Source organism: Schistocerca gregaria, chromosome 2 (assembly GCF_023897955.1).
Source record: "Schistocerca gregaria isolate iqSchGreg1 chromosome 2, iqSchGreg1.2, whole genome shotgun sequence".
Taxonomy (NCBI): domain Eukaryota; kingdom Metazoa; phylum Arthropoda; class Insecta; order Orthoptera; family Acrididae; genus Schistocerca; species Schistocerca gregaria.
In genome coordinates, this window is record NC_064921.1 from 460028019 (window position 1) to 460040196 (window position 12178).

A 12178-nucleotide genomic window follows, 5' to 3' on the forward strand; every position below is an offset into this window, starting at 1 on the left:
GACTTCTAGAACCGCCCCTGTGTATACATGAACTATTATTATTGACGTCGGTTTGCTGTCCTACAGTTTGGAATTTATTTATAATTGAATGGTCGAAAATGCTTACTATTACTAGTTAACCTAAAGAGTAAAGTCATGTGCGCCATCTGATTGCAAATCTTGTAAATTTTGTTATGAGTATACTCGTATTGTAACTGTTTGTTGTTTCTCAGAGGTAAAGTTGTGGAATCAAACCACCATTTATGTAAATAAGTATGAAAACATGCCTGAACGCTACATTCCGGCTCATAATACACAAGACCAACGGTTAATCCGACACGTGTATTCGAGACGTCTTATTCACCTCCACAAATCGCAGCCACTTCACTGTGCGTGAAGGCGAATGAGCAGGTTGCTTCTACTCATAACAACTTACTTCACTGAATACTGTCTTTGGCTCTCTCGGCCAAGCTAGCTATAAATACTAATATAACCGACTATAAATACGCGTGGTTGAGCCAATGATCCCTGGTGGTGGCTGCTGTTCAGCACTTGCATGACATCGATTGCGGGAAGAACTGCGTGACTGTCAGTGTTCCTCCTGTTATATTTTGGCTGTTTTGCCAGCACTGAGCATGACTTACAGTTTCAATAGCTACAGTGTAGTATGAAAGAAAATAAAATACAGAAACAGCACTATGTGCGACAGTATTGTGAGTCAGTGTATTGTTTGGAACACAGCCAGATGCTGACGTAATTCGTTAGCTTACTGACGTACCATGTCGCACCGCAGTCCTTTAGTTGCTACTGCTGTATCAGTGTTGGCAGGCAGTACACCATAGCTACAGTGAAGTGTCAATCAGTAAGTAGTTTCATTAATGTGTATGCGAAATAATTACACCAGCTTCAGGCACCGAGGCGAGAAGAATCGTTCTGTAGTGAAAACTGTTACGACGTCGCTTTTAGAAACGTCACATCTTTTGAGCTATATTACTCTTCAGCACGCAGAAGGATATTTTGTCGCAAGAAAATCAGTCGTGTACGATTACAATCTGTCGATCTATAATTTATTGGTAACCCCTAACTTCTTCGAAATTTATCATATTAATCGTGTTTGTATTAAGCTTTCAAATAGCTTGATGGGGGTTTGGATTTATGTTGCTTACACTGTGCTAAGTCTCTAATACAGCAGAGTTACTAAGTGATCTGGCGTATCAGTTTCCAAGACAGAAAAACTACTCACAGAATAATATTTAATAATCTATAGATTCTGCCTACACGAACTTTAATTCTTCGAGTTCAAGACAGATTCCAAATGGTCATGGATATTTCTTAGGAGAACGGACGCTAGGAACTATAAATACAGGGATACCTGGAAAGTATTTACGAGGAAACAAGGAACTGTGTTCTCTATTCCATTTTATTTGGTTTTTAAAAGCCATATTTGATTAGCGTGAACAGGAGCTTCCAACCACAGCAAGATGATTATTGTATTCATTATCTTTACTGCCTAATGCTGTACTCAAATGAGAAGTTCTTTGTGGCATTTTTGGTCAGTTCTGGCACCTTTTTGTTTCGAAATATATCTGACAAACGGCACAGTTGCAGTAATGCCCTTATGTACGTTAATGCAATCCTTAGGATAATTTAGGTTAAGTAGTGTGTAAGCTTAGGGACTGATGACCTTAGCAGTTAAGTCCCATAAGATTTCACACACATTTGAACATTTTTGAACTCGTTAAACTATTGTTATTTGGCCAATGTAAAGCAAGACTGTCCATTTCGTATGTTTGTTTCGTAAACAGAAAAAAAATCACAACTACCATGTGTCCAACATAAAACATTCTTGTCAAGTATCTACACATGGAGGTAGCGCTTGTGCTAACCCTTCTTCCCCCCCACCCCTCCCAACATGCCACAAGAGCTTAGTAGCAAGTGCCAGTTCTGTCTCAAGTGGTTCTATTTCAAGATAAGCCTGTCTGCGTAATCAGCTATGAGTTAAGTCATTTTGACTAATTTCAAACAAAGTAATAGAGTGCAATTTTAAAATGTGTTCCTCACATTTCCTCATTTTGACTAATTTCAAACAAAGTAATAGAGTACAATTTTAAAATGTGTTCCTCACATTTGGTTTGAAATCACGTTTTATAAGGTATCACACTAAATATTTACAAGTAAAAATATACACTGATGGAAAAAATCACTACACCAAAGAATAATTAATGTAGAGTAATGGAATTTCGGGAATACATTCGTCTAGGTAACATATGAAGGTCTTATTTCAATAGTGGTACAAGTCCATTTTTGTTCATTCTGAGATACAGAGTCCTAAAGTTAAATGAGCGCTGAAAAAACTGCATTTGAAGTACCAGAAATATTCAAGTGTGTATACTTGAATATTTCTGGTATCTCAACAGAATGAACAAAAATGGACTTTATCACTATTGAAATGAGCCCTTCATATGTAAGTGATTAACATTGCACGATCACAAGTTATTGTACGTCCGAGATAGCCATTACAAATGTGGAATGCTGGTACACTGATAACCGGCGTACCCGCCAGAATGTTGAATGCCATCATGCATGCATTGTGCTGTACAGGTGCCGGATGTCAGTTTGTGGAATGGAGTTCCACGCCTGTTGTACTTAGTCAGTGCAGTGACGGTTAATGCTGTTTGTGAATGACGCTGGAATTGCCATCCAGTGATGTCCAATATGTGCTCGATTGGAAATACAACTGGTGATCGAGCAGGCCAAGCAACATGTCGGCACTCTGTAGACCACACTGGGTTACAACAGCCTTATGTAGGCGGAGGTCACCTATTGGAAAACACCCACCGGACTACTGCTCATGTATAACAGCTCAATAGGTCGAATCACTAGATCGACGTACAAATTTGCAGTGGCTAGAGTGGTCTGTGAAAAATTTGGACTGTGTAACAATTGGGACTTTGTACAGGTGCTGATGACGGCGTAGTTGAGCGCCCCCCAAACTAAACATCATCATCATCAGCAGCACCCTCTCGATAGTGCCACGTGGCCATCTGGAGCCTGGCGTTCTTGCGGTTGTGTATTCTCGTGACCACCGCTGACAGCATCCCAGCAACAATGTAAGTCTTTCTGTAATATCGCAGAAGAAACATGCAGTTTCTCGTAGCCATATTGCAAGACCGCATTCAAACTCAGCGAGGTGTTGATAATGGAGTCTTTGTCGCCTTAAAGGCATTCTTGACTAAAATCAACTTACCACGCCCAGTGTCAACGGTAACTAAAGCTCACAACCGTTACAGCGCGTGTTTAGAGCAAACGCGACTTTCATCTTTATAGTGGCACTACGAAACATGCCTTCCAACTTTCGTTTCTGTCGCACAGCTCCTCCGAGATATTGAGATCTTTACTCTTCAGCGTATATAATAAATAGGAACTTTAATCATTTTTCTGAAGCCTTACATAGTGGCCACTTTTCCCACTCCGACGGGGTAAAGGGGCCAGTGTGGGCACACAGACTCCAAAAGTGGACAGTTACCTACTCTCAGCTGATACAACGCCACAGGCGTTCAAATATCCTGTAAGTGCAAGCACTTTGTTGTTCTTGGGCCGACATGTCAACGGTTTCATCTATGTAAAAGCGATGAGAAGGATGAAACTGTTCTTGTACGGTACTGTTTTAAGGATATCAAAAACTTATCTGCGCTGATCTTGTCAAAAGCTTCTCCTCTAGGCATCGTGTCAGTTTTCCGAATACTAATTAGAGCGCCGTTTTGCCTGCCGTCTCTGACCCTTAATTGAAACCATCTGGTATTTTGTTCCTCTCTGTCAACTGGAATGCTAATCTCCATAGATCGTTGACTGTAAATCCATAAAATCGCTTTCCCATTTTAAAAACCTCAGCAAGGATTTCTTCTTCTCGTTCTTTATGGAAGACACGTCATAAGCTTCAGGGGCGCCTGCAGGTTTCAAGGCCAAACTTTTCCCCATACGGATGAATTATAAATTTTCAGGAAATTGTTATTGCCCATCATTTTCTCGTATTATTTTCTAGAGTACACTTTTAATAACTGTCAAGTGTTATAAAAATAAACAATTTATTAGTAAAACCCATTTCTACATTGCAAGATTTCACGATTTTCCGCCATTTATGTTGTTTTCTGTTGGTCTTGTTAAAGCCCTGTTCTTCATTTTATACATTTTTGTGTTCACCATCCTTTTATGAAACAATAATTCTTTCTTTTAATATTGGCAAGAACGAGCAATGGCCTTGCCTCTAGGAAAAAGAAGCAACGTTGTTCACTTGTTATCATTCTCCCGTCAGTTGTTTTTGTGAACTTGTTATGGAGTATGGCTATTTACACAAAAATATTGATGTTTTGTGTCGATATTCTGCCAAAAGTAATGTTCATTTGTGCAATATCGAAATTGGTGTTTTTTTTTAGATTTGTTTTTGAAATTAAAGTGCATATTAGAGCTCTTTCAGCAAGTACAGCGAGATTTTCTAACTAGAAGCAAGTGTTGTCCGATAGTAGACGTTCCCTCACATACGAGAAACTCTGCTTGCTGATTGCCGTACACTGCAACAGGTCTAAGATGGTTATAAAACAATTTTCGTACATCTTCAAAGAATGAGATTTCTTAAAGAAATATATAGCAATTTTAAATTAATTATTCTTTTTGTAGTTTCAAATCCAACTTTGTCCACGGCTCCCTTGACCTCATCATAAACAGCCGCGGCGCCTTTCAAATATCCGGCTCGAAGTGGGAGATAAATAAGCTTGAGTTTCGAAAAATGAATAAGAATATGAAATTTCCGAAGGTGTAAAATTTCACTCTACAAGTAAAGGAAAACATTCAAAAATTGCTAATTTGTAATCATGTAATAAGGAAAGAATATTTTTTCCATCTGTCTGTCTCCGTTTATTGAGACTCCATTTTCTCAGAAACAGATTGGCGCATCAAGCTCAAATTCATCTCACGTACCAAAGTCTATGATCCCTGGGCAATGTAAAACATTTAAGCTTCTAAATCAATTCAAGCAAAATATGCCACTATTTATGTCACATAATTTGAAACTCGAAAATCCACTCATCAAAACCTGTAGAGTACTTCCCGTTGACTTGGAATCATGAAATTCGGCCAGAAACAAGGTTTCACAGTGAATGTAAAGCAAAAAATTACAGAACTTTCAATTTGTAATTATACAACATGAGCAAATATTTTTTGTCATTTTTCTCCGTCTATCTTTTTGTCTGTTCGTCTGATAAGACCCCTTATTCTCGTGTACAGGTTGGCATATCAAATTCAGATTTATGTCACCTATTAAATCTATGGTTCCTTGGCGATGTAAAAAATCAACGCGAACAAAAGATTCGGCCATTAATGTTACGTAGTTTAATACAAACACACTCATCAAAAGCTATAGGGTACTTCCTGTTAACGTAGACTCATGAAATTTTGCAAGAAGCAGGGTTTCACAGTACAAGTTCAGAAAAAGTCGGGAAATTGGTAAACTTTAGTAATATCACATAAAAATATCTTTCTGTTATTGAAACATAGAATGCATTCATTACCTGTCAACAACATTATTGACGAATATTACTGCCTGCAAACATAAAATGTAATTAGTAGGCATGATTTAATAAGAAAATATATTTCATTAAATCTTCTAAATCTGCATAATAAACTGAAGTTCGCTGCTCGCTTCTTCTTGTATATTGGGGCTAATCTGAGGATCTACTATAAATATTTTCATACCGGTACGCTCTTGCAATCCCAAGTCCGATATCTTGCCTGTATCTATATTGAAAACAGGCAACAATCGTTGAGAGACTCGTTTTCTAGGATGGATGAACTAGTACATGCTGAAGGAAGATTAGAACGCAACCGCGTAACTTTTCCAGTGAAGAGTCATTCCCATCTTGAATGTGACAAAAATGTGGGCCTGCACAATATAACAGGCGAAACGCAAAACGAAACCCTCAGTATTCGAGTCCTACTTTTTCTCTTGGCCAGTTTCTATTGTGACATGTAAGTTTTGACTGCCAAGTACTGATAGCTGCAACATATGTGATAAATTTCTAGTCGATGATGCTCAAGTTGAACCACAGGTAGCTATCAGTCATAATGAGACTTCTCTAAGAAGAGAAAATGCTTTTCTGTTCAAAATGAACTACACAAAAGAAAGGCTAACAAGTTTTATGAGTAAAGCGGACGGATCGGCTGCAGTGTAGGAAGATCAAATTACGATGGATTATCAGAAAAATCACCCACTTCCCTAAATATTTCAACGAGTTTGATGTACTACGGACGGCAGCTGTCATTTTACTCGTTTAATATGCATTGCCTTGCTACAGGAAAGTCCGTGTTCTATACTTTCGATGAAACCATTTCAAACAAAAGTTAGGATGAAGTTCCTTCTATGCTGTGGGATTGCTGTATTGCATCATATACAGCAGTATACATGAACTCAATGTAGTTTGCGATTCTTGCTCAGGACAGAACAAGAAATACAGTGTGTTTCCCTTATGTCATTTCTTTGTACTTGCTAAAAGACGTTTAGAACGCATCCGCGTAAATTTTCCAGTGAAGAGTCATTCCTATCTTGAATGTGACAAAAATGTGGGTCTACACAATACAACACGCGAAACGCAAAAACGGCTGGCGTCAAATAATTAAAAATTCAAGACGACTTCCAGAACCTTTTGTTGTAGTGGACTGTAAGCGAGACTATTTTTCTTAAGTGGGACGATTTCAGCGTGAAAGTAACAAGAAGAAATGTCCTATCTCGCAGTTTCTACAGTCAAACTTTGATCCATATGAAACCTGCAAGATCATTGATGTTCCTCCGCTTCTGTTATTGAAACATAGAATGCATTCATTACCTGTCAACAACATTATTGACGAATATTACTGCCTGAAACACAAGCTTTCGAAATGTGGTGCTACAGAAGAATGTTGATGATTAGATAGGTCGATCACGTAACTAATGAGGAGGTACTGAACAGAATCGGAGGGACGAGAAATTTGTGGCACAACTTGACCAAAAGAAGGGATCGGTTGATAGGGCATATTCTGAGACATCAAGGGATCACCACTTTAGTATTGGAGGGAAGGGTGGGGAGTACAAATCACAGAGGGAAACCAAGAGACGAATGTAGTAAGCAGATTCAGTAGGATGTAGGTTGCGGTAGTTATTCGGAGATGAATAGGCTTGCACAGATTAGAGTAGCGTGGAGTGCTGCATCAGGCCAGTTTTCGGACTGAAGACCACAGCAAAAAATGTAAACGAGACAGACGGGGAAAAAGTAAGTAAACAGTTAATATTGCAAAAGTAGTCGCCATAACTCTTAATAAATTTATCTCACTGTGAGACAAGACAGTGAGCGCCTTAAGGAAAAATGTTTTCGTTTGCCTGTGGAACCATGATTGTACCCAGGCGGTGCACCTCTTCGTCCGAAGCAAATCAACGCCCACGAAAGTCTTTCTTCAGTGTTCCATATATATCGAAATCGCACAGGGAGAGGCCAGGACTGTATGGAGGCCGTGTAGCTTCTGTAGCATACTCGAAACGCTGACGGACGGCATCATTCTGTTGCAGGACAATACCTGCCAATATGTTGCAAAGATTCTTTCTACAGCACTACTGAAATTTCGCTAGGAAGCCCTTACAGAACCTCCATACTGTCCCGATCTTTCCCCAAACGATTTTCATATTTATACAAAAAATGGTTCAAATGGCTCTGAGCACTACGGGACTTACTGCTGAGGTCATAAGTCCCCTAAAACTTAGAACTACTTAAACCTAACTAACCTAAGGACATCACACACATCCATGCCCTAAGCAGGATTCGAACCTGCGTCCGTAGTGGTCGCGCAGTTCCAGACTGTAGCCCCTAGAACCGCTCGGCCACCCCGGCCAACCATATTTTTACAGCCCTGAATTCGTGGCCGTCGATTTACTTCTAACGAAGAGGTGCTGATACATCTGATACTTAGCGTGATAAACAGAACCGCATGAAACCACTTCGCCGCAATAATAATAACAGCACCAGACTTGAAGTCATTTCCTGTCTGCAAGAGATCTGCCACCACATGGATAGTCCCCCACACAGCGCACTACATCTACCACCTGCGACATGCTGAGAAATTACAATAATATTCTTGAGCATCTGGGCCACAAAACTGCATCAAAATTTGCAAATCCTCATATTTTGCTTTGGGGATGCCAGGAAGTCATAGGTGACGGTATGGGGCTCCACATTTCGAAAGCTTTTATTCTGTTTTTGTCTAAATTCTTTAGCGTCCATGTTTCACTTCCATACGTGGCTACACTCCATACAAATACCTTCATCTATATTCGCGACTAACAAATTTCTCTTCTTCAGAAATGCTTTTCCTGCCATTGTCAGTCTTTGTTTTATATCCTCTCTACTTCTGCCATCATCAGTTACATTGCTGCCCAAATAGCAAAATACATCTGCTACTTTAAGTGTCTCCTTTCCTAATCCCCTTAGCACAACCTGATTTGATTCGACCACATTCCATTATCTGTTTTTTGCTTTTGTTGATATTTATCTTATATCTTCAAGATACCGCTCATCCAACTCCTTTACTGTCTCTGTCAGAACTACAGCCTCATCGTCAAACCTTAAAGTTTATATTTTATTTCTCCGTGAACTTTAATTCCTATGCAAATTTTTCTGTGGATTCCTATACTGTTTGTTCAGTGTATAGGTCGAATAAATCGGTGATAGGCTACAACCCTGTCTCACCCCTTCTTGACCACTGCCTCCCTTTCATGTCCCTCGTCCCTTGTAACTGCCGTCTGGTTTATGTAAAAGTTACAAATAGCCTTTCGCTCCCTACATTTTACCCTACTACCTTCAGAATTGCAAAGAGTATTATAGTCAACATTGTCAAAAGCTTTCTCTAAGCCTACGTAAGCTAAAGTCGTAGCGTCAGTATTGCCTCGCGTGTTCCTACATTTCTCCGGAATCCAAACTGATCATCCCCGTTGTCTACTTCTACCAGCTTTTCCATTCTTGTATAAAGAATTCGTGTTAGTATGTTTCAGCTACGATTTATTAAACGGATAATTCGGCAATTTCCACACCTGTCAGCAACTGCTTTCTTTGGAATTGGAATTATTTCATTCTTCTTGACGTCTGAGGATATAAATTTCCTTTACTTCACGTCTATAGTCACATATTTTCATGCCATCAAACTACCGGTAGACAATCTGCTAGTTGTATTTGTGTTTCTCCTATATTTTGCTGCAGATCTAAAGATGGTCATTATGGACCGAAACCGGTGGTGGTCTGATGACATAAAAGTTTGTGACAATAGATGTGAAATAAAGGAAATTTTCGGGGTGGCGCAGTGGTTAGCACACTGGACTCGCATTCGGGAGGACGACGGTTCAATCCCGTCTCCGGCCATCCTGATTTAGGTTTTCCGTGATTTCCCTAAATCGCTTCAGGCAAATGCCGGGATGGTTCCTTTGAAAGGGCACGGCCGATTTCCTTCCCTCACCCGAGCTTGCGCTCCGTCTCTAATGACCTCGTTGTCGACGAGACGTTAAACACTAATCCCCTCCTCCTCCTCCTCCTCCATTTTCGGGTCACTGTTCAGTTCGCGACTATGTCGCAGCTTGTGGGTCTGAGGGTATTTCGTCTGTCTCATACGTCTTGCACACCAGATGGAAGAGTTTTGCCATGTCTGTCTCTCTCAAGGCTGTCAGTAGCACTGACGGAATATCCTCTACCCCCGTGGCCTTGTTTCACCCTCGATCTTTCAAAGCTCCGTCAAATTAATCTCTCAGTATCACATATCCCATCTCTTCTTCATCTACGTCCACTATATTTTTGTTATATTGCCTTCATGTTCATCTCCCGTGTATAGATCATCTATTACTCCTTCCACCTTTGAGCTGTCCCTTCTTTTCTTAGGATTTGTTTTCCACCTGAGCTTTTGATCATTCATACAGCTGCTTCTCTTTACCCCAGATTCCTCTTATTTTCCTGTAGGCAGTATCTATCTTTCCCCTAGTGAAATATGCTTCTAAATCCTTAGATTTGGCCTCTAGCCATTCCTGCTTAGCATTTTACACTTTCTGTCAATCTCATTTTTTAAACGTTCGTATTTCCTTTCGCTTGCTTCATTTTTAAATTTTCTCCTTTCATCAGTTAAATTCAGTATCTCCTGTGTTATCCAAATCTTTCTACTGGGCCTTGTCGTCTAACCTATTCGACCCTCTGCTTCCTTCATTGTTTCCTCTCTTAAAGCTACCCATTCGTTTTCTACTGTATTCCTTTCATCTGCTCTAGTCGACTGTTCCCTAAATGCTCCCTCAGACGCTCAACAACCTCTAGATCTTTCAAGTTACCCAGGTCCCATCTCCTTAATTTCCTAACTTTTTCCAATTTCTTCAGGGTTAATCCACAGTTTATAACGAATAAATTGTGGTCATAGTCCACATCTGCCCCTAGAAATGTCTTAAAATTTAAAATCTTATTCCTAAATCTCTGTCTAGCTATCAGACTGCACTTCCTGTCTGAAACCTTCCATTATCTCCAGGCCTCTTCCACGTGTAAAACCGTCTTTTATTATTCTTAAACCAATTGTTAGCGACAATTAAATTATACTCAGCGCAAATTTCTACCAGGCGGCTTCCTTTCTCCCAGTCAATATTTACCTACTACTTTTTGAACGATCAGCAGATGATTCAAGTGATCGCTGTCTCAGAAATCTACAGATACAACTCATTGAATGCTGGCTCCTATTTTGGCTGGACCAGAGGTGGAAATCTTCCTTCACGTCGGCCAAGGGGCCTGAAGGTGACGTCATTCATCGTCGAAACTGGTTGCTCAATATATACACTCCTGGAAATTTAAATAAGAACACCGTGAATTCATTGTCCCAGGAAGGGGAAACTTTATTGACACATTCCTGGGGTCACATACATCACATGATCACACTGACAGAACCACAGGCACATAGACACAGGCAACAGAGCATGCACAATGTCGCCACTAGTACAGTGTATATCCACCTTTCGCAGCAATGCAGGCTGCTATTCTCCCATGGAGACGATCGTAGAGATGCTGGATGTAGTCCTGTGGAACGGCTTGCCATGCCATTTCCACCTGGCGCCTCAGTGGGACCAGCGATCGTGCTGGACGTGCAGACCGCGTGAGACGACGCTTCATCCAGTCCCAAACATGCTCAATGGGGGACAGATCCGGAGATCTTGCTGGCCAGGGTAGTTGACTTACACCTTCTAGAGCACGTTGGGTGGCACGGGATACATGCGCTCGAGCATTGTCCTGTTGGAACAGCAAGTTCCCTTGCCGGTCTAGGAATGGTAGAACGATGGGTTCGATGACGGTTTGGATGTACCGTGCACTATTCAGTGTCCCCTCGACGATCACCAGAGGTGTACGGCCAGTGTAGGAAATCGCTCTCCACACCATGATGCTGGGTGTTGGCCCTGTGTGCCTCGGTCGTATGCACTCCTGATTGTGGCGCTCACTTGCACGGCGCCAAACACGCATACGACCATCATTGGCACCAAGGCAGAAGCGACTCTCATCGCTGAAGACGACACGTCTCCATTCGTCCCTCCATTCACGCCTGTCGCGACACCACTGGAGGCGGGCTGCACGTTGTTGGGGCGTGAGCGGAAGACGGCCTAACGGTGTGCGGGACCGTAGCCCAGCTTCATGGAGACGGTTGCGAATGGTCCTCACCGATACCCCAGGAGCAACAGTTTCCCTAATTTGCTGGGAAGTGGCGGTGCGGTCCCCTACGGCACTGCGTAGGATCCTACGGTCTTGGCGTGCATCCGTGCGTCGCTGCGGTCCGGTCCTCGCTAACGGAGGACATTTTGAACATTTCCTGTAACAAAGTGTTTGAAGTCACGCTGGTACGTTCTGTTGCTGTGTGTTTCCATTCCATGATTAATGTGATTTGAAGAGAAGTAATAAAATGAGCTCTAACATGGAAAGTAAGCGTTTCCGGACACATGTCCACATAACATCTTTTCTTTATTTGTGTGTGAGGAATGTTTCCTGAAAGTTTGGCAGTACCTTTTTGTAACACCATATATAATCCTGGAAATGGAAAAAAGGACACACTAACACCGGTGTGTCAGACCCACCATACTTGCTCCGGACACTGCGAGAAGGCTGTACAAGCAATGATCACA

At 41.3% G+C, this 12178-nt stretch overlaps 1 protein-coding gene across 1 annotated transcript in view; it reads left to right on the forward strand.

The window, feature by feature from the left end:
- The first annotated feature begins 767 nt into the window (after nt 1-767).
- LOC126325841 (alpha-tocopherol transfer protein-like) overlaps nt 768-12178 on the forward strand; it is a 98325-nt gene continuing 86914 nt past the window's right edge. Inside the window, exon 1 of the mRNA XM_049995336.1 lies at nt 768-841. The gene's annotated coding sequence lies outside the window, so the exon portion shown is untranslated. The remainder of the gene's footprint in view (nt 842-12178) is intronic.